Source organism: Mercurialis annua, linkage group LG4 (genome assembly GCF_937616625.2).
Source record: "Mercurialis annua linkage group LG4, ddMerAnnu1.2, whole genome shotgun sequence".
NCBI classification, from domain to species: Eukaryota; Viridiplantae; Streptophyta; class Magnoliopsida; order Malpighiales; family Euphorbiaceae; genus Mercurialis; species Mercurialis annua.
The window spans coordinates 15,181,320-15,202,596 of NC_065573.1; the positions used below are offsets into that span (position 1 = coordinate 15,181,320).

Genomic DNA, 21,277 nt, shown 5'->3' on the forward strand with positions numbered 1-21,277 from the left:
GCGGAAAGATTCTTCGACTCTAATCATACCATTTTGTTATATTGACAATTTCAAAAAACTGTTCATACTATGAGCATGCCGTCTACTTCAAATATCCTCCCTGAAACATTTTTCAAATATAAAAAAAAGGTCAGTATCGTCCCAAGAATTAGTAAGTTAGAGGAAGAGCTCCTTTGTACAGAATAATAAAAAAAAGGCAAACCAATTTTCATAAATTTCATCGTGAATGTGAAATACTTATATTCTACAAAAAAAGAATTATTCAAAATATATACAAATAAAAAAATTATTATACGAATATATACAAATAAAAAAACGAGGGAGGGAAAAAAAGATGCAGGGTCGTTTGTCTGCTTGGCTAGTCAAACACGGACTAGTTCATAGATCTTTGGGTTTTGATTACCAAGGAATAGAGACTTTACAAATCAAGCCCGCGGATTGGCATTCCATTGCTGTCATTTTATATGTGTATCGTTACAATTATCTGCGGTTGCAATGTGCTTATGATGTAGCGTCGGGCGGGGTGTTAGCTAGCGTATATCATCTTACAAGAATAGAGTATGGTATAGATCAACCAGAAGAAGTATGTGTAAAGGTATTTGCCCCAAGGAAGAATCCTAGAATTCCTTCTGTTTTCTGGGTTTGGAAAAGTGCAGATTTTCAAGAAAGGAATCTTATGATATGTTGGGAATCTTTTATGATAATCATCCGCGTCTGAAATGTATCTTAATGCCGGAAAGTTGGATAGGGTGGCCCTTACGTAAAGATTATATTGCTCCCAATATTTATGAAATACAAGATGCTTATTGAATAAAATAATAAGAAACTAATCTTTAGTCTTCCAACCGTTTAGATAACCTAGTTAAGTCTAACCAAATTAAACACACAGATATCATTTTTATCCATCTTATCTTACTTAGATGACTTACATCATGCTTTAACATAACCTATACATAGCAATCTAAGTCTTGATAAGTGTTACTACAATGGGAGGTATATTGAAGACTCAATATTAAATAAGGGTTTGTTTTTATATTATTTAATTATCCTATCATATCACATATAAAATAATCATGCAAAACATATAACCAATAAGATAAACATTAAAACATAGTATTTTATTATTTTAAATCATATTTAACACCAATCACATAAATATGTTATTCATGATAATTTAAATCATATTTAATAATTATCATTTAAAGTATTAAAATAAAATACATGACAAAAACACGCTGCGTTAAAAAGGATAACGGTCCTTTATGGGGGTGTATCAGCGGGGTCCAAGGGGCGGGGCCCCTTCTGGGGGCAGCGCCCTTAGCAGGGTCCAAGGGGCAGCGCCCCTGGCGGGGCTCGAAGGCAGAGCCCCACGCGGTGGTCCCGCTAGGCTCACATGTTACACTTAACAGAATTAACATTTCTTTATCCGAAATCAATTATCTTAATTGATTACGGTCTATTTTAATATGTTCGAAACAGATTAAAATAACCCCAAAACCCTAATAACTGCATCTTAAAAACTGATCATAAACAATTTATTTCACACTTAAATAACAACAGTTTCATTAATTCAGCTTAAAGCAGAATTGTTCACAGTTTTATAAATTATGTTCATAACATAATTAAGCACAGTTTTACTAATAGAATTAACAACAGTTTCACAAACAGTTAAGTAATCTTATTCAAAAATAGAATTACTAATAGAATTAAAAACAATTTCATAAACAGTTTACTAATCCTATTCAAAAATAGTTTTCCTAATAAAATTAAAAACAGTTTTCCTAATAAAATTAAAAACAGTTTCATAAACAGTTTACAAATCCTATTCAAAAACATTTTAATTAATATGCTTCCCCTTTTCTTATCAATTCGTATGAAAATTAATACTACTAACCTTTAATCAAATTAAAACGTAATATTAATTTAGAACAATATATTTGAAGTGTTTAATCACATTAAACGATTAATCAAATTAATTCTTCATACTGGTTTTCATACAATTTAATCACATAAACGATTTAGGTATAATTAAAACGAATTATAATTCCTTCAAAACAGTTTCGAAAAACAACCCCTTTTTCAAAACAGAACATACAATAAGCATATATCACATATATACTCAGAATCTAATCAATCAAATTACAAGCGGCTCTAATACCACTGTTGGGTTTTCTAGGTTCATAACGCAGCGGAATTTTAAAAATTTATCAAAAACCCAAACAAAGATCCATGTAATTCAAATAAATAGATTAGTAACATAATTAATACTTACTTGTATGTCGAATTCCAACAGCAATGTAGCAAGGAAGTAGGTGGTTCACTTTGGTGATACCTGGCCTCGGATCAGAAACGCCTCCAAAAGAACGCGTCCTCTACGAGTATCCACACGAACAGGCCTTAGCCAAAACTAGTGCTTGTGTGCTAGCACTATTGCTTCACAAGCAATTTCGAATTATTTAGTAATTTAGTGAATAATGAATTTCGTGATTTACAAACCCATTGCTTAATGTGTATTTATAGGCACACAACAATATTAGGGTTTGAGTCAAATTCGTATTTCAATCTCATTATAACTCTTATAAGTTTATGTTTATCAAAAACTCCTTTTTGATAATCATATGTATATATTAATTATTATTATTATTATTATATACAAGTCATAAGTGGCCTCTAGCAAGACATTATGACTACCCAAGTTATACGAATATCAATTATCTGATTTAACCAATTACAATAATATTTTAATCCCTTTGTCTTTCGATATCCTGATTGAATATAAGGCATAGTACTATCATCCTTTTAATATTTAATCATTAGTTTCCTGATTCTAAGTAAACTGAAAATGATAACTCTTTATCAATTCTTTTAGCATGATCATGCATTTCCTTTAGTTTATCTTCTTCAAGGGGCCCATAGATATCTTACTCAAATAAATGAGGGACAAATTCCTTCTCAATCACTCACATTTCTCACATAGTTACGTTCATATCCAATGACAATCTATTTCACTATCCTGTTAAAGATAATATAAGACACTATCAAAATATGAAATAGCTATGTAGAAATCCATGGTGATTTCAAGGTCAAAGGTATATACTAATAGAACTGTAATGAGAATTACTTATGACAGTTATCTATGTAGTATTCTGAAGGTGGGTCATCTAGTGCCTTATTTCTCAAATAGCACCTATGATTTGACTTTAAATCTCATATACATGATTAGTAAAATATAATCATCAGTCATCATCATACTAGTCTCAATGTACTATTAAGACTAGGGATAGATGGAATATAATTCTTTATAAAACCTAAGGGTTCTACTATCAAGTCACATACTTGATGACCTTAGAAAAAATTAACCATTCAAGTATTTTAATCATAATATAAAATGATAAAAACTGCCAATCAATAAATAACAAAATGATAAAGTCAATACATGGTCAAACATGATTAACCTAGTGCATATCACTAACAGGTGGGTGAATCTTATTATGAGCTGTATCTCGTTGATCAGATATACTAGCATTGTCGATTACTACAAGATGGATCCTATTGTGCCAAGTAGAGGTTTGAGACAGGGAGACCCGTTGTCTCCTTATTTATTTATTATTTGCGCTGAGGGTTTGAGTTTGATGCTGGATCAGATGGAGAGGGTCGAGCGGATCCATGGAGAGGTGATTTGCCGTGGTTCTCCATCCATTAGCCGCTTATGTTTTTGCTGACGATTGCTTTTTGTTATTTCGAGCTACGTCGAAGGAAATGGAAGCGGTTAAGGAGGTTTTAAACCGGCATGAGGTGGTCTCTGGTCAGAAAGTCAATCTTTAGAAACCTAATATCCTATTTAGTAGTAATACTGAGGCTTTGGACAGGGAAGCTATTTGTGGCATCATGTCAGTTGGGCAGGCGGACAAGCAAAGAATTTATTTGGGCTTACCTTCTTTGGTGGGAAAAATTAAAACGCAAGTCTTTAGCTATATTAAAGACCATATTTGGAGTAATATACGAAGTTGGAACTCTAAATTCTTATCCCGGGATGAAAAAGAAATTCTTATCAAAACTGTTGCTCAATCAATGCCGAATTTTGTGATGAATGTTTTTCTTATTTCACGAGATCTTTAAGACAAGCTTAAACAGATGATAAATATTTTTTGGTGGGGAAGAGATCAATTCAATAAGAAAGGAATTAATTGGGCAAGATGGGAGAAGTTATGCATACCGAAGAAATTTGATGGCTTGGGCTTCAAGAAAGTGAGGGAGTTTAACGTTGCAATGTTAGCGAAGCAAGCTTGGAGGTTAGTGAATGAGAAAGAAAATCTTATAGTTTTGTTATTCAAAGCCAAGTACTTTCCAAATGTCTTTTTTCTTGAAGCCAAATTAGGAGCTAACCCTGGCTATGTGTCGAGAAATATCTTTGAGGCACAGTCGGGTATGAAGAGGGGAGCGAGAGTTCAGGTGGGGAATGGTAAGAGCAAGAAAGTCTGGAATGCGTCGTGATTACTCGAGTTTGAGATAGGTTTTATAAAAACTGTTCAGCCCCCTAATCTGCTTCATGCATGTGATCAACTCTTGGACATTGATGGTAATAATTGGGACGTGGACTTGGTGAAAGACGTGTTTGACAAAGAGGATGTGAATCAAATTTTAATTGTGCCGATAAGTAACCAAAATGTTGATGATAGATGGAGCTGGAAAATGGATTCAAAATGCAGATTTTCAGTTAGAAGTTTCTATAAAACCATTTATAGAAATTTATCTCTGCAACCTGATGAAGTCTGGGGAAATATATGGAGTCTTAAAGCTCCTTTGCACCTTCGTAGCTTTTGTATGGAGGGTATGCTTAGATTACCACCCAATTGCAGAAGCTTTGGTTGAGCGACGAGTTTTCATAAACTCAACGTGTATGATTTGTTGCTCAGGTGTGGAATCTGCTGCTCATCTTTTTTGTCATTGTCCTATGGCGATTGATTGTTGGCTCTTGGCTGGTTTGTCGATGGCTGAAAATTGAGCCGTTAATATCATTGACTAGTGCAGAGAATGGCTAATGAGATTGGGTGAGAAAGAGAAATCTCTAGCAAGCTTTGTTTCCTGGAATTTATGGCTCAATAGAAATAACATTGTTTGGAAGAATAAGAAGGAAACAGCTGAGTCGGTGGTGGAATCGGCTTGCTATCAACTAGCTTCACAATAAGCAGCGAGTATGGCAACCGCTCAGCTCCGGTTTGCAGAAATTGGAAGGGACGAAGGCAACAATTAGTGGAAAGCGCCTCTTCAAGGTTGGCTGAAGGTTAATTCAGACACAACTGTGTTTTATGGAAGGCATTGTATCGGTGTGGGTATTGTGGTTCGAGATTGGCTTGGTAATTGTTCGCCTGGAAATATTCCGGACTCGAATCTTTGAATTTATAATCAGAATCGGTTTGAGGTTTGATACTTTAACGAACCTATGTAGATATTCACAGGGCTTGTTTGGTTAAAAACACTTAACCACGTGATCTAACAAGTAATAATCTGGGAGTTATAAACTCAGGCGAGATTAATACCGAAAACTACTCCTAAATTAAAACAATCCGGAGATTGCGAGATAAAAAGCACTAGGCTTGGTTTTTGATTGATTGATTTGTTGATACAAAAATAATGAAGCTCTGAGCTATATATAGCTCCTCATAATCAAGATTCCTAATTTAACTAGGACTAAGACTCTAAAAGAAAATCACTCCTAATGAGCTACAAACTCCTAATAAAACAGAAAAGGTAATAATAAAAAGGCTTTCTTTTGGGCCTGACACCCTTGTAAGCCCACTTGAAACTCCTGACTCAGCACCCTTTTGGGCCGGTGTAAATAATGCCCCCAACAAGTTTGAAACATTCATTTTCGGGCTTGTTCTTTTTCAATCTCCTGGCCCAATTTTAAAGCCCAACCGTCTGCACGCTTTTCTTTCAAAGGGGTGCGCATCTATTGACCTTTCGGTACCCCCTTCATGCCACGTCGTCACCAGTTGTCACCCACGATGTCACATCTTGGCCCCACGACCTCTCAGATACCTCTAATTTTATTTTTTTAAGAAAAATATCACCTCATTTCTTCACTTACCTACTCTCTCTGCATTTATCAAGCTCTCTCTCTCTCTCTTCAGCAAGTTCAAACAATCTACTGTCTTCTCTGGTAAGTGTTCGCTCTTCGTCTTTTAATTCTGACTCGCCCCTTTTTAGCGATCGCCTAACTAAGGTATTCTCATTCTTTGCAGTTATCATGGCTGCTCCTCAAGAAACTATCGCCACTCAAGTTGTTGACAAGATCGCCGAGACCCGTGCTGCTGCCCCGAATACCGAATTCCAGGTAATTGTAGACGCAGGGGACAACCAACTCTGCGTGGGTCCTATTCTTACCTCGCCGAGCCACCTGTGCGATATCGCTACTCCCTATCATGACGAAGTCCCACCACGCTTCTCTCTCCCACATCAGTCGTCCATCTGGTTCAACACAACTTTCTGAAACTGGCCAGTCGAACACAAAGGATACCAAGCCTGGGTAAACAGACTGAAACCCCACTTTGGACACATATGGACCGAGGTCGGAATATATGACATGATTAGTCTTTGTAAGGCGAGTCGCCCAATAGCCAAGCACTACATAATGGGTGCATCTCTTTTCTGGTCCAGCGCGGTGAACTGCTTCTGCTTTAAATTCGGCGCCATGACCATCACACTTCTGGATTTGGCAGTAATGCTAAACATCCCAATAGTTGGCGAAAGGATCTCGCCCAACCTCTCAGCCGATGAACCAAACTTCAAGTTAACCAAGCCCCAACGAAGTTACGGCCCTTACATCAACATTTTTCAGGGCGATACGGATACTGTTCCCGACGATCGAGAACACGTAGCATTCTTGGCTTTCTTTATCTCCAAGTTTATCCTATGCCCGGCTTCGTTCAGGGTAACTCAAGACAGCTTTGTCCTCGCCGCAGCTTGGGCCGAAGGTCGAAGATGTAACCTGGGTGAATTCTTGCTCGCCCATTTATACCGATCTCTCAATGACATCGCCCCGCATGCTGAAAAAAGGATATTCAAATGCCCTGGAGGTCCGTTATGGGTCGCCCAACTTTGGCTAGCAATGTATTTTCCAGAGCTATTTGAGAGTGTTCCCTCAATAAAAGCCGAGCTAAATGGCTTTTCTCTCATATCTTCTGGCACTCGCCTCGGCCATGTTTTGGATGTTCTTGAAGTTTTTAACAACTCGGTGAGGGCGGCAGAGTTGTTCTGCCCAATCCTATCCATGAAGTACCCACCATCATGGCTTCTGATCGGCTGGGATAGCGAGGATACTGAAGAAATCCGAACCCATCCAACTACTCGGCTAGGTGGCCAGTACTGGGGAAGTGACCTAAAGGCCAGGAATTTGATCGCTGGTCTGGAGTATAAGCAGAGTGGCATTGAGTTGTATTGCCCCAACTATGTGTCTCGCCAATTCGGTTTTAACCAAGGCATTCCCTGTCCTTTATTGATCTCCGTCAATAACCGCGGGACCCATAAAGCTTCCTTAGAAAACTATGCCGATCTCCAGTTTATAATTCGTCTTAATAAGGCTTATCTTCCCCCCATTCCAGACCTGTCTCGTCCTTCATCTAAACCTAAAACTACCCCTGAATATGAGAGCTGGTGGGCTTCGGTCACAGAGTCCTTCTTTGATCTTTCGCCGAAAGAAATCCTTTCTCTTCACGATTTTTCTTTACCTCCTTTGTCAAGAACTCCTACTCATGCCGATCTCTTTCTTTTGCAGGCCCCGAAACGTCCCCAGTATGAAGGTATTACTTTTCACCTTTACGAAATAGCTAAATTCGAACGTTTTTACAAGTTTAAGTATGATCCCTTAGATCGTCCAGGCATGAACCTTTTAATGCAAAAACATAGGCGAATAGCTAAACGTAATTTTGAAAACAAAATGATAAAACTCTGGGAAGAAAAATACCAACATAAGTACTCATACGAGTTTTTCCTAGCTCATATTCGTCCTAAGTTTAAATATAAGAGCCCACCGGTTGCAACATGTCCACGAACATTCCCATTAAAAAACGCAAAAAGAAAACCAAGAAATCCGAGCCGATCATTAATAGTGAGAGAGTTTCTTATACTGGTATTAGATGTCCGTCTGATGCCGAGGCTATAGCCGAATTGGTCCGAGTCGGTTATACCAGAATCCCAGGTAATCCATTCTTTTCTGTCTTTAAAACCGTTTTTTTATTGTACTTACAACTTGGATGAATTCTGCAGTTGGCGTGCCGAAATGGCACAAGGATGACAAATTCGACACTGATGGAGACGACGAACCTGAAGCTAAACGGTCGAGAGCCAAACGCCCAGCGAAACAAAAGCCACCTAAAGAAGCCAAGACAAAGAAACAGAAAGTGGAGCCGAGAGGATCTCGCCTGTTTGATTCTTCGCCCAAGAATTCAGATTCTTCCAAACGGGCAACTCCATCCGCCAGCGCTCAATCGTCTTCCAAGGGCGAGACGAAAACAGCAGAAGGTTTCCATGCCGGAGAAGCAGAATGCACGCAGACTTCGGCAGAGACTAACTCCCAACGCACTCCCACTGCGGCTCAGATTTTGGCGAGCATGGAGGTTCCTAAAAAGCTGTCGCCCCTTGCCCCAGAGTTGCTGAATCTGTCCGAGAATCTGGCCAAGAAATCAGCTACTAAGGTACTTTTCTGCTTTTTCTCATAATCTTTACATTTCCTGGCAGTTGATATTTTATTGTGGTCAATCATGGCAGATTCCGATCGCCGATCCTGCCCTGGAAGACGATGTGACGGCGAAGGCGGCTGCCTTTCTGAACTCTGATAGTGACGACGAGCTGCCGATTCCCCCAGAAGATGGGTCGACTATTCTGGAGGCGAGCAACCCCTCTGAAAATTGGGGTGACCATTTCAATGTCATGTCCCAGATGAAAACCCTCGGCGTTTTTCTATTCAAATCGCCTGAAGAGATTGCCAAGCTGAAGAAAACTGCTGCGGCCTTATCTGACGCCCCTTCGGAGGTTCTCGGCGAGGAGGCCCGAGATGTTGTGACGAGGTTATCGGCATCTCTTGAAGCTTTTCAGAAGATATACAACGATTCGCTGGCTACACAAGCCGAATATGAAAAGCTTCTCGCCCAGGAAACCGAAGCTAAAGAGAAGCTCGAAACCCTGAAGACAAATGTGAAAACGGTCGTCACGAGCTTGACGAATCGGCGCTCCCGGGCCAAAGAATTGCAGGATAAGATCGCCTCTATGAAGGTTGAGTTAGATGCCGAAGAGCAAGGTATTAAAGACCTTGAAAGCTGCATGGACAAAGACATGGTCGAAGGCATCAATGTCAGAAAGTGCCGGAGCATTTTGAAGGGGAGTATCTCAAAGCTGGCACCGAAGGTGGATGGGGCTCGTAAGGAATTTAGCACTATTCGGAGCGAATTGGGGCTTTGTTTTTCCCATTTTTGATAATTTCCAAACTTTTTCAGTTTATAATTCTCCTTTTTTTTGTTTTTGTTTGTAACCCACGCATAATCACACTTTATTGATCGGCCAAGGGGCCGTGTCTCTGTGTTTTGAACATTTGGTATTATGCAGCTCGGCCGGGTGGTCGAATATTTCTTTGGATTTTTATGAATCTATTTCGAACTGTTTTTATATGCCTTGTTATTATATAATCGGTCCGTAATTGGCCCGATATGCAATAATTCATTTCATAACTAATTTTTACATATAAATGTTGAGAAAAACGGAGCGCCCGTTGAAAAAATTCAACTAAAACAGTAAACAGCCGAAGTATGCACTATTGTCTCGCATAATCGGCTAAAAACAACATATAAAAACACCGCCGGTAATAGGACGAGCGTTTAAACCGCTCAGGGAGTTTCGGCGAGAATTTGCAGCTACGTCTATTCTTCGTCGGCTCCCAACAGCCGTCGGTCGATATAAAAAATGGAGCGTCTGTTGAAAAAACTCAACTGTAACAATAAACAGCCGAAGTATCTCGCATAATCGGCTAGAAGCAATATATAAAAACGCCGCCGGAAAAACAAAACGAGCATTTCTCCTGACTCGGTGTTTGGTGAGAATTTGCAGCCGCGTCTATTCTTCGTCGGCCCCAAACAGCCATCGGTCGATGCCATCCCAGCAACTAGGAACATACTTTTTTAGGAACTGACCGTTGATTGCCCTGTCATGCTCCTCTCCGTCAACGTTCGCCAGCAAGTAAGCACCGCCCTCTAACTTGTTAACTACAATAAAGGGGCCTTCCCAATTTGGGCTCCATTTGCCAAGCCGATTATCTTTATGACCGATAGGCAAGACTACCTTCCATACTATGTCGCCCACCGTAAATGTTTTTCGTTTTACCCGTTTGTTGTATGCCCTCTCGACCCTTCTTTTCTGGGCTTCAAGGTGATCCAACGTTGCTAATCGTTCCTCGTCAAGATCTAAAGCGTCTATCACCATTTTATCGAAGTAGTCGTCCTTGGACAGTCGGCTCTGGTATCGGCGACGAGTCGACATGACTGTCAGCTCCATTGGCAGCATTGCATCATACCCATACACCAATCGGAACGGCGAGGTTCCAGTAGCCGACTTCTGACTGGTTCTATTCGCCCAAACGGCTTCCGATAAAAGCACATGCCATTGTCTTGGATTCTCTTCAATCATCTTTTGAACTATAAGCTTGATAGCTTTGTTGGTGGCTTCGGCCTGTCCGTTGGCTTGAGCGTAGTACGGTGTTGAATGTAACATTTTTATCTTCATTTGGGAAGCCCACCAACTTATATCGCCTCCTGTGAACATAGTCCCTTGATCTGTGGTTATGGACTCGGGCAAGCCGTGTCGGTGGACGATGTATTCTTTGAAGAACTTGATCACTGCTTCTTGTGTCGGCGACTTCAAAGGTTTAGCTTCGACCCACTTGGTGAAGTAGCAAGTGCGATAATCACAAAAGTGTGACCGTCTGACGAGCCGGGGTATACTTTCCCTATTAGGTCGACCGCCCATCCTCTGAATGGCCATGGCTTGATGATGGAGTGCAGGTCTTCGGCCGGGACGTGTTGTATTGGGCCGAATTTCTGACAAGCTTCGCAACCTTTGGCATATCTTATGCAGTCTTGTTCCATTTTCGGCCAATAAAAGCCTTATTTATGGATAAGCCACCTCATTCTGGGGTCCGCCTGGTGAGCGCCCGCTATCCCTTCGTGTACCTCGGCCATAGCAAGCATTGCCTCTTTTGGACCGATGCATCTGAAGAGTAGCCCTTCAAAGCCCTTCTTATATAATTCGACGGCTAACACCACGTAATTCAGGGCTAAAGTCCTCAACCTTCTATTCGTGGAGTCTGGTTTTTCGAACCACTTCAGGAGCTCGTCCCTCCAATCTTGGATGACATCCAGCTGGTAGATGGAGAATTGCTTATCGTTGATGGTGATGCCCCCAGTATGGAGATTCGGCGTCTCCCTCTCTATTGCATGGAACTGGAGGTTCACCTTGTATTTGCTCCCGTGCTGAGCGAGGTCATTTGCGACGTTATTATCGGCCCTCTCTGTGTATTCTATCCTCGCATCTTGAAAGCCTTCGAACAGGTGCTTCGCCTTGTTGCAATATCTTACCAATAGCTCGGACTCGCATTTGAATTCTCCTGTCACTTGTTTAATGACTAGCAAAGAATCTCCTTTTACACTGATCGCCTTTGCCCCCAGCTCGGCTAAAATCTCGACTCCGAATATGAGGGCTTCATATTCTGCCTGATTGTTGGTACATTCGAACTGGAGTCTGAATGACAACTGGTAGGATGCCCCCAAGGGTGTGACGATGTGTACTCCCGCGCCTGCCCCCTGGCTTGTCCTGGACCCGTCGAACCACATCTCCCATATGGCGATGTCGAAGAACGTGACTGTTTCTTCCTTGAGGGTAATACCAGGGTGATCGGCCAAGAAGTCTGCCAACACTTGTCCTTTTACTGCTCTTTGGGGAACATACACCAATGTGAATTCGGACATGGCAATCGCCCATTTTCCAATTCGATTCCTTAGGTATGGTTTTGATAAGATATACTTAATGATATCGGTTTGGGACAAAACGTACACTACGACCGGCAACATATAGTATCGCAGCTTGCAGCACGTGAAGTATAGGCATAGACATATTTTTTCAATGTCGGTATAGCGAATTTCTGTTTCCGTCAGCCCTCGGCTTAAATAGTAGACTGCTCTCTCGACCCCATCGTCCTCTTGGGCGAGCATACATCCTAGGGATTCGTGTGCAGTCGATAGGTATAGTAATAATGGCTTATTCGGCTTTGGAGGGGTCATAACCGGAGGTTTTGCCAAGTAACCTTTCAAATCATCGAACACCCTCTGTTGCTCGTCCGTCCATGTCCACTCATCGGTCTCTCTTCCTCTTAGCAGAACACTCCAGCTGCGAAGTCGGCCCGCTGTGTTTGCTATGAATCTCCTAAGGAAATTGATCTGTCCGATAAGCCTCTGGAGCTGCTTCTTGGTTTTTGGTGGTTCAGCATTGATAATCACCTTAGCTTTGTTTTTATCTATTTCTACTCCCCGCTGGTGAACCAAGAAACCCAAGAAGTTTCCGGCCGAAACGCCGAATGCGCATTTAAGAGGATTCATCTTCAACCCATTACGTCGTATACGTTCGAAACCTTTCCGTAGGTCGGCCAGATGGATTTCGCCGGTATTTGATTTGATGACGACATCATCGATGTAAACTTCAAGGCAGTCAAGGCCCCTGAACATTTTGTTCATCGCCCTCTGATATGTTGCCCCCGCGTTTTTCAAGCCGAAAGGCATCACTACCCATTCGTAAGCTCCGATCGGCCCAGGGCATCGAAAAGCTGTTTTGGAGATATCCTCCTTGCTGATTGGAACTTGGTTGTATCCAGAATGCGCATCGAGGAAACTGAGTATCGTGTGTCCTGCTGCCCTGTCTATTAGCATATCGGCCACCGGCATCGGGTATTCGTCTTTGGGTGTGGCTAAGTTGAGGTTTCGAAAATCCACACATACTCTTAGCTTCCCGTTTTTCTTCATCACCAGTACGATATTAGAGAGCCATTCGGTGTATTGGGCTTCCCGAATAAACTTGGCACCTTCCAGCTGCTTAATTTCATCTTGGATGAGAGAATCCACTTCCCTGGACATCCGTCGGGGGGGTTGCCGAAATGGCCGAAACCCACTTTTCAATGGAAGTTTATGCTCGGCAATGTTAGGGTCAAGGCCCGGCATCTCATCATACGACCAGGCAAAACAGTCGCGGAACTCCATAAGTAGAACGATCAGTTGCTCTCTGAATCCCTCGTCCAGTCCTGCGTTGATATATATCGGCTTCGGCGAATCATCTGTCCCCAGATTCACCTCGAAGAGGTCGTCTTGTACTTGGGCGGGATCATCTTCCAACTTCCCGGTTGCTAATCGTATATCTCCAACTTGCAACGATCCTGTTGGGTCTTGATCTTGATCTTCGTAGATGCATTCGGCCGATGCAATGTCATACAGCGAGGCTAATTGCCTAATCTTCTCCCTCAATTCTTTATGTCGTACTATCATTGAAGATTTTTGAGGATGGTGGATCGGCCTTTGCCCCCTAGGGTCACTGATACCGGCCGATCCGAGTTAACAAGCAATCGAGGGACGCTCGTCTCTCCTCTCGAGCTAAGGGATTGTATGTTGCGCACCTCTTCATCGTATAAACGTGCTTCAAGCACGTTATGGTCTTCGTCGAAGGGGTTGAGGTCACCCTGCACGACTTCGGCCTCGCCGTCATCCCGCCATATGAAGAGCATTTGATGCATGGTTGATGGTATACACATGTTGGAGTGTATCCAATCTCGGCCGAGTAAAATGTTGTAGTTGCTCCGGGCATTGACCACGAAAAACCCTTCTTCGGTTTCCACTCGCCCTACCTTGATTCGGAGGGTGATGTTGTCACGACCCGAATTCCACCCTAATCCAAGTCACGACCGGCGCTAGGGAATGGGAATGGTTGTTCCGAAACCCGTAGCAAGCCTAGAACCTCTAGAAATTTTTCGCAAATATTATTAAAAGATCGCACCTCGCGTGCGATCCGTTTTCAGAAAACACCGTTAAAATCTTTCTCGTTTAACGCAAACACATTTCTGAAATTATACATATAAGCGAAATCTTGTTTTCGGAAGCACTGGTTGGATAACCTCGTTATCTCAATCCTTGCTTCCTTCTGAAAACCTGGCGTGGTGATTACTGGAAACCAGGGACTTATCTTTCGCTTGCCTTAACACACAGACAGCCCCGTTCCAAGCCACACGCCACCGTTAATATGTTTAATAAAATAGTGCGGACATCTTGCGTCTCGCAACGGTGGTATTAAACATATTAAAATACACAGCGGACCGGTTACACATAGCCGGCGTATAAAACATACTGTTTTTGACCCTCACAAAAACACATGAGGCCGACTCGGTAACTAGATACAATATGTCACTAAGCAGCCACCCAAAAGGTACACACACGTGCAATAGATCCTATCAGAGTATCTAAACAAAGGACTAGTAGCACGGCTGCTGGCACATTACACTTATACTATTGCAGCATACTAAGAGTACAAACTCCTATGTACATTACCAAAGAAGAGCTTTCCTGAAGAAGGGATGTGGAAGCTCGACTGACCTCAAAGCTCGTTTCCTGTAAAATGGGATAGCAACAACGGGGTCAGAAATATAAATATTTCTGAGTGAGTAAACAGTTTACAGGTAAATACCAAAATCGCATCATATATATAAAACAGTTATATATATAAAATATATTACCAATATGTCGATCCATATGAAACCCTAGTCCACAATTGTCCTAACAGACACACTCATTTCACGAGCTTATGGACAACAGAATAAGGACCGTGACCCGAGTCACTGCCGTCCACTTCTGTATCTCTGGTACCTGGACCGTAATCATGAAACTGCCATCGCAGTTTTACCCGCGACCGTTACCGTATTACTGTCGTCTCAGGGTTTACCCGTGAAGTCAGGGCATCTACTTTCCCAATGACTTACACGACATGCATACCTCTATACCTCGACAGAAGTACATCTAAAAATCGGTGTTGGTGATCACGCAACCCTATTGCTGCCCAATAGGTAGCTCGTTCCAATGGACCTTTCTTGGCTAGTTTATACTACTGCGATTTATGGATTTAAAATAATTGAATACTGATATTCAAAAGTAAACACGTAAACTCACAGTGCTGCTAAGTTACTACTTAGCACCGTCGTAGGTGTGACAGACTCCCCTGAGTCCTGGTCTGACTGCTGGACAGCTAGTCGGATCAAACATACAAAACACACAAGCCAAACATCAATACTCATTTCTGGTATAAACATCTAGGTCCTGAAACCTAGGTTTAATCAAATCAATCAATTCACATAACACATAGCACGTATGGTCTCTTTCTCTTTAAAAACCATTTAAACCGTTTTCACCTCGAGAAAACGTTTAGACTTCACTCTAGAAGTCATTTTAGGTATAACAATACCTAATTAAAATCATTTACTAGTATCGACTTGATTGCCAAAGCCATTCACAGTCGACTACTAATTATTTAGCAACATCGTTTGCTAAATCTTTTAAACCGGTTAAACGTCGACTTTAACTCTTTTAAAGTCCTTTTTAAACGTTTAACTTTACTTTTAAAATCATATTTTAAAAGTCTTTAGCTTAGGTTTAAAAACTCTTTTCACTTTCTTTTTTTAAAAGAAGTTATCGTTTTTAAACGTTTTAGTTCGACGAAACTACGTCAAACGGATAGGGCAAAAAGCCCCAAAAGAATTTCCCTCTTCGGCGTCGGCCCGGTGCACGTCCGTGCACCCCTGGCTAGTGCACGATCGTGCACCATTGTGCACGGTCGTGCACCCTGGATAGTGCACGTTCGTGCACCTTGGTGCACGTTCGTGCACCTCCAGATTGGTGCACGTTCGTGCACCATATGTGCACGTCCGTGCACCAACGTGCACAGCCCCGGGGAAACTCGATTCCCGGGGCATTCCGACGTGTTTCAACCTCGTTTTTCCGCTCCTAACACATATACACAATCCAATCTATCCATATTCACTTTCGGAACGTAAAAATAATAGGTATACGTTCGATTCGATACGGTAACCGTTTATAAACGTATATATATTCGATATATATCGAAATATATTAAAATAAACGTTTAATACGGGATTAATACCTCGATTACTTGAGTAATCGTCGAAAAAACGGAGTTAGAATCGAGAAACGGCCGGATCGGCTCGAAACCGTAACGTCGCCGCACACTCAGAGAGCATAGCAGCTCTGAAAGAAATGGGCTCAGATGCCCTAATATGGCTCTCAAATGTTATATATATAGATTCGGTTAAAGTGCTCTTTAGTACTAGCTCAATCATGCACTTTAAACCAACTTCTAAACTAGTCGTCCGTAGCCCAAACGGAAACGACTTTCAAATTTCGTAAAATTTTACCCAAAAATCTAATAAAATATAGTAAGAATAAAAATATAATTTTTATTCTTATCCGACTTATATTTTATTCTTAATAAATTTCTGAAGATTTATTAGGTCCAAATCAGTCCCACTTGATTAAACTTTCTACGTCCAAATTCTATGAAACTTTGACGATAGCTTCGTCAAATTATTTCGCGAATAATGACACCAAAATTATTCGCTCGGGACTTATATATTATTTTATTTTAATTTGAACTAACGAATAATACTTAATTAGTTTATAACTAAAACTAATTAAAGTAAAGAATCCAAGGACCAAATGATACTCTTTCCATAACTTGCCGCCCACTCAGTCTTTCTCTCTTATCTTCTTTTTTTTTAAATAATATATATATATATCTTAACTTATATTCGTTAATAACACGTCGAGACTTCCGAGTTTCGACATTTTAATTTCGGGGTTTTATCCGAAATATTAAACTCTCCAATTAGAGTGGTATATTGATATATTAATTATCAATATATTTTTATCTTACGACTTCAGTCGTATTTTCTTTTCTATTAATCCCGTTCATATCATTTTATTAAAATTTAAATCCTCGATTTAAATTTTAAACTCCTATTATTACAATATAATTTTAGGGATACTTATAAATTAAATTTACGCTTAAATTTAATTTACGTATTCCCGGCTAATAAAAGCTTTACACGTGGCTTATAAATTACGGGGTATTACATTCTCTCCCCCTTATATAAATTCGTCCTCGAATTTACATATACTTTTTCTTTTACTTATACAGCCAAAAATACTTTTTCTAAATCATGCTCTATGCTTTCATAGCATAAACATTACCGCCGTTGTCTGTTGCATAACTGCTGTCGTCTATGACACAATTGCACAGTTGTGCACTATCTTCTTGTATTTTAACTCTTCATCTCGTATTTACTTGTCCTAATAGACCGTATACTCTCCGTTATTAGTATACAGATGCTTGTATCAACATCTCGCAGTTTTCTTCCGACTGCGTTTCATAATTCTTAATCATTTTCTATCTCCTCTTATTGTACTTTTACTTATAAGTTTCTAACCTATAACCTTGACTTCTGTTATCAGAAGTCTTGTTACTTATTGACTTCGGGTTATTCCCTTATGTTTGTTCTTTTTGAGCCTACTTTGGCTACCGGATCGCTTATTCTGAAGCGTCCATTTACCAAATAAATTTGGTATTCTTATAGTTGACAATGCGTTCTACAACTTCCGTTTAGACTTCGAGTTAAGATTCTTTCTCGAAGGTCTCAGAAATTGACCTTAAAGTTGCCTCTTCGACCTAACTTTGAAAGACTACGAAACTGCCGTCATGGCTGTTATTGAAGCCAATGAACCAAGCATTTAAACCAGTCTTTTTCCAAATATTATTTCATATTCTTATTTTTTTGACATCCAATATACAAATTTCATGAAGAGTCGAAGTTAATCCGACCTCTTTTCGGTTTTCGAAATCATCCTTGAAGTTGGCTACTAGCCAAACTTGTATTTTTAATACATCTTATTACTTTTCCTTTTCGTTGTATTTCTTTACAGACAGTACAAACTTTGAATTCACTTATGGGATATCAACTTATTACTAAGTCTTATAATATCACCTTTGAATTCACTTTCTTTCTTTTTTTATTCCTTAAACTTTCTAGTTCGCTGTTTATTATTGGTTGTACATTTTAATGTACCTTTTTTATTCTTAAGATTTTTAATCTTATTATAAATTTTTCATATCTTTTACTCATTTTAGGATACTATTGGTTAAGCATTCTAATTTCTAACCTTACCCTCTTCATCTGTTTGAACTCTTGTTCTATAAACAGACTACTCATCCTTCACATCATCACACTTCTATATCTTGTATAGAATATCCGTTATCTCTATTATGATTCTATATCTTGTATAGAATATTTTCCTAGCTCCTTATCAATCTTTAGTAATTTCCTGTTACAGATTGAATTACTGGGTTCCCTTCACACTAATGATGTGGTCATCTAGGTGTAGGTGTAGGTTATAACTTAATTATCTCATCATACAACACCGTCCAACATACTTCATCGTCACCGCAAAACTATACTCATGTTTACTAGTTTTCGGTATTTGCAAGGTTAATTAGATTTCTTAACCTCTTTTCCACACACACCTAGCTTCCTTGTTCACAGCTAACAGTTATCATAACTGTACTATAGCTGTTACTATCGTGTTTAATTAACTGACTATCAACTTAAGCTCCGTTTTCAAAATATTTCATTTTGAAAACAAAATGTTTATTAAACATTTTTCCACTTTTAATAGGCCATACTTTACACATTTCTGGCCCGACATTCAATGCACATGTACACTACATGTATATTCCGTTACCAGACAGCCTAGACCTCATAGTCATAAGGCTCGGTTCTTGGAATTTTTCATCTTTTTAAACTACTGTCTCATCACAGTTTTCAAATTCATTTACATACATATATGGAGCTTATGTTGATAATTCCAAGTTAATTAAAGTTTACACTTCTCATCATTGTCACTTGCACTTTTGGCTTACCGCCAAAATTTCGTGCAAGTTCCACGACAATATCTTCATCATCGAGCATTGTTTACCTCTCCGTTCGACGATCGCAACGGTTAAAACTCAGATAACCGTCATGGGATTATCATATCCCAATATCAAACCGATCTAACGGTTCGATCGCAAGTTATTAGGGTTTTGCTACACCCTGCTAGTTTACAGAAAACATTTGAAACTCACTCGTCCAATTCACTATCTCCATCTCATTTACACCTTGATAACATCTTTATTTTATGTTGGTTCAAGGTTTGATATACTTTTTAAGTATATTATTTATTCGTTTTATGATTTAATAATCATTTTTATTAATGAATATCTGTTAACACGACTCGACAATTCCATCAGTCGTTAACATATTCATTAATCCTCTTTACTCATATCAGAACTAGTAGTGTACCTACTTGGTTCTGAGAATACTCATATTTCCTTTCATAATCTTTCTCTTAGATGTTTCATTGTTATTTATCATTTAAGTGCTGAGGTTTACTCCTCTCAGACTTATGTATTTTGGTTTTAGCTAACCACTCGTATGGATTTAAGAGATATGTCCATTACTGACATCTGCTCTGTCTGTAAGACTAATCTCCAATCCGTTTAATTAAACACATGTGTATGACTTTGTTCACATATAGTTACTTGAAGTCAAACTAACCGAGTTGTGTTTAATTAGATCCTACTCTCTTATCTTAATCGTGACAATCTTCTATTGTCTACCCTCGAACTTTTATTTACCATAAAAGTTCATCACTAGACTTGTATCAGTCTATTCCTGAGTAAGAATATAGATTCTCACTCACTCTACTCTTCCTGTACTTTCATTAATCTCTAATGTCTCGGAATGAAACATTAGAATCTAGGTCTTTATTATTTATTCTTATAATAAAAACCATTATTCTTTATCCTCTTTTTTTTTCCATCTACCTTGTTACTATCACAGAGTTTTCGTTTGAGCAAATACAGTTTTGTCTCGCGTACACTGACGCTTAACAAATACAAATCAATTTGTTTTGCTTGCAAGCCTTTCTTTAAATCTCACTTTTAAAACAAATTGTGAATTCTCAAATTCACGGTTCAAAACCTTTTTCATACAATTGTGCTTCAGGGTGATGACATCTCTCATCCCCAAGGAGTTGCTATTTTAATTCACTTTTCATTGATATACTGATATATCAATATATATGATGCATGCCCTAATCAAAATCATTTTATGTAATATATATCATATATATAAAATTCAGGTATGCTTCTTCTATAGTGGTTTTCGCAACATGCACCTTTAATGCATCTGAGCACAATTATACGTTCAACTGTTAAACAAAACTTTAACAAGTTTCTTTTCAAACTACTTCTCTGTGTCATTTCAAGGTTTTCTAATCCTCACATTAGGATTTATCATTCTTTATTTAACATTTACCTTTTATGTTATTATTCATCGTCAGGATGTTTATTAACATATATTGTTCATTTGTATGTGTATTCTTGTTTAAGGATATTCTCTATCTGTACTTTATGTTTTCTAGTACTAAAACACATAAATGTACTTAACTTAAACATAAGACACATATCTAAATGTTACCTGAGGATGATTGTTGAGGCAGTAGTGCCTCTCGAATCATCGGACCTTTTTCCTCGTCCGTATCGGCGTATAAGCGTTCCTTTACCTTCCTCGTGAACATTCTCACATAGCGTCTCACTCTATTCAAACTTTGTTCCTCTTTCTCCTCATTAGCATACACATTCTCCCTCCTTTGACATGGGGAATGACTCATCCTTTGTTGAACTATCCTTAGATAGTTTATCTTTTCTAAATCCTTCCCCCAGCCTAAACTCTATATAGGCTGATACAACAGTAGATTCAGACACTGAATCATAACTGTCGTCAATAACCTCTATGTCTCCCATTGGCCTTTCCAGATCCTCTAATCTGATAACATCAATCTAATTATCCATGTCATAAACAGAAGCAGACACTCCAGCTTCTAATGGATTAGGCAAGTCAGGCATAACTGGCTGACTAGGCAAACCATGTCAATCAGGCACAACATGCGACGGAGCTCAACTAGGCCCAGACATGCTGAAACATGTGGCCATAAAGCAAGTAGCCGATATAACAGTTATAGAAAAACACGTTTTCATATAACAGATAACACCTTATAAACACATATAAAATAAAACACATAGCAATCACACG

At 39.5% G+C, this 21,277-nt stretch overlaps 1 pseudogene; it reads left to right on the forward strand.

The window, feature by feature from the left end:
• The first annotated feature begins 318 nt into the window (after positions 1 to 318).
• Positions 319 to 810, forward strand: LOC126676193 (NAD(P)H-quinone oxidoreductase subunit J, chloroplastic-like; annotated as a pseudogene).
• The last annotated feature ends 20,467 nt before the right edge of the window (positions 811 to 21,277 follow it).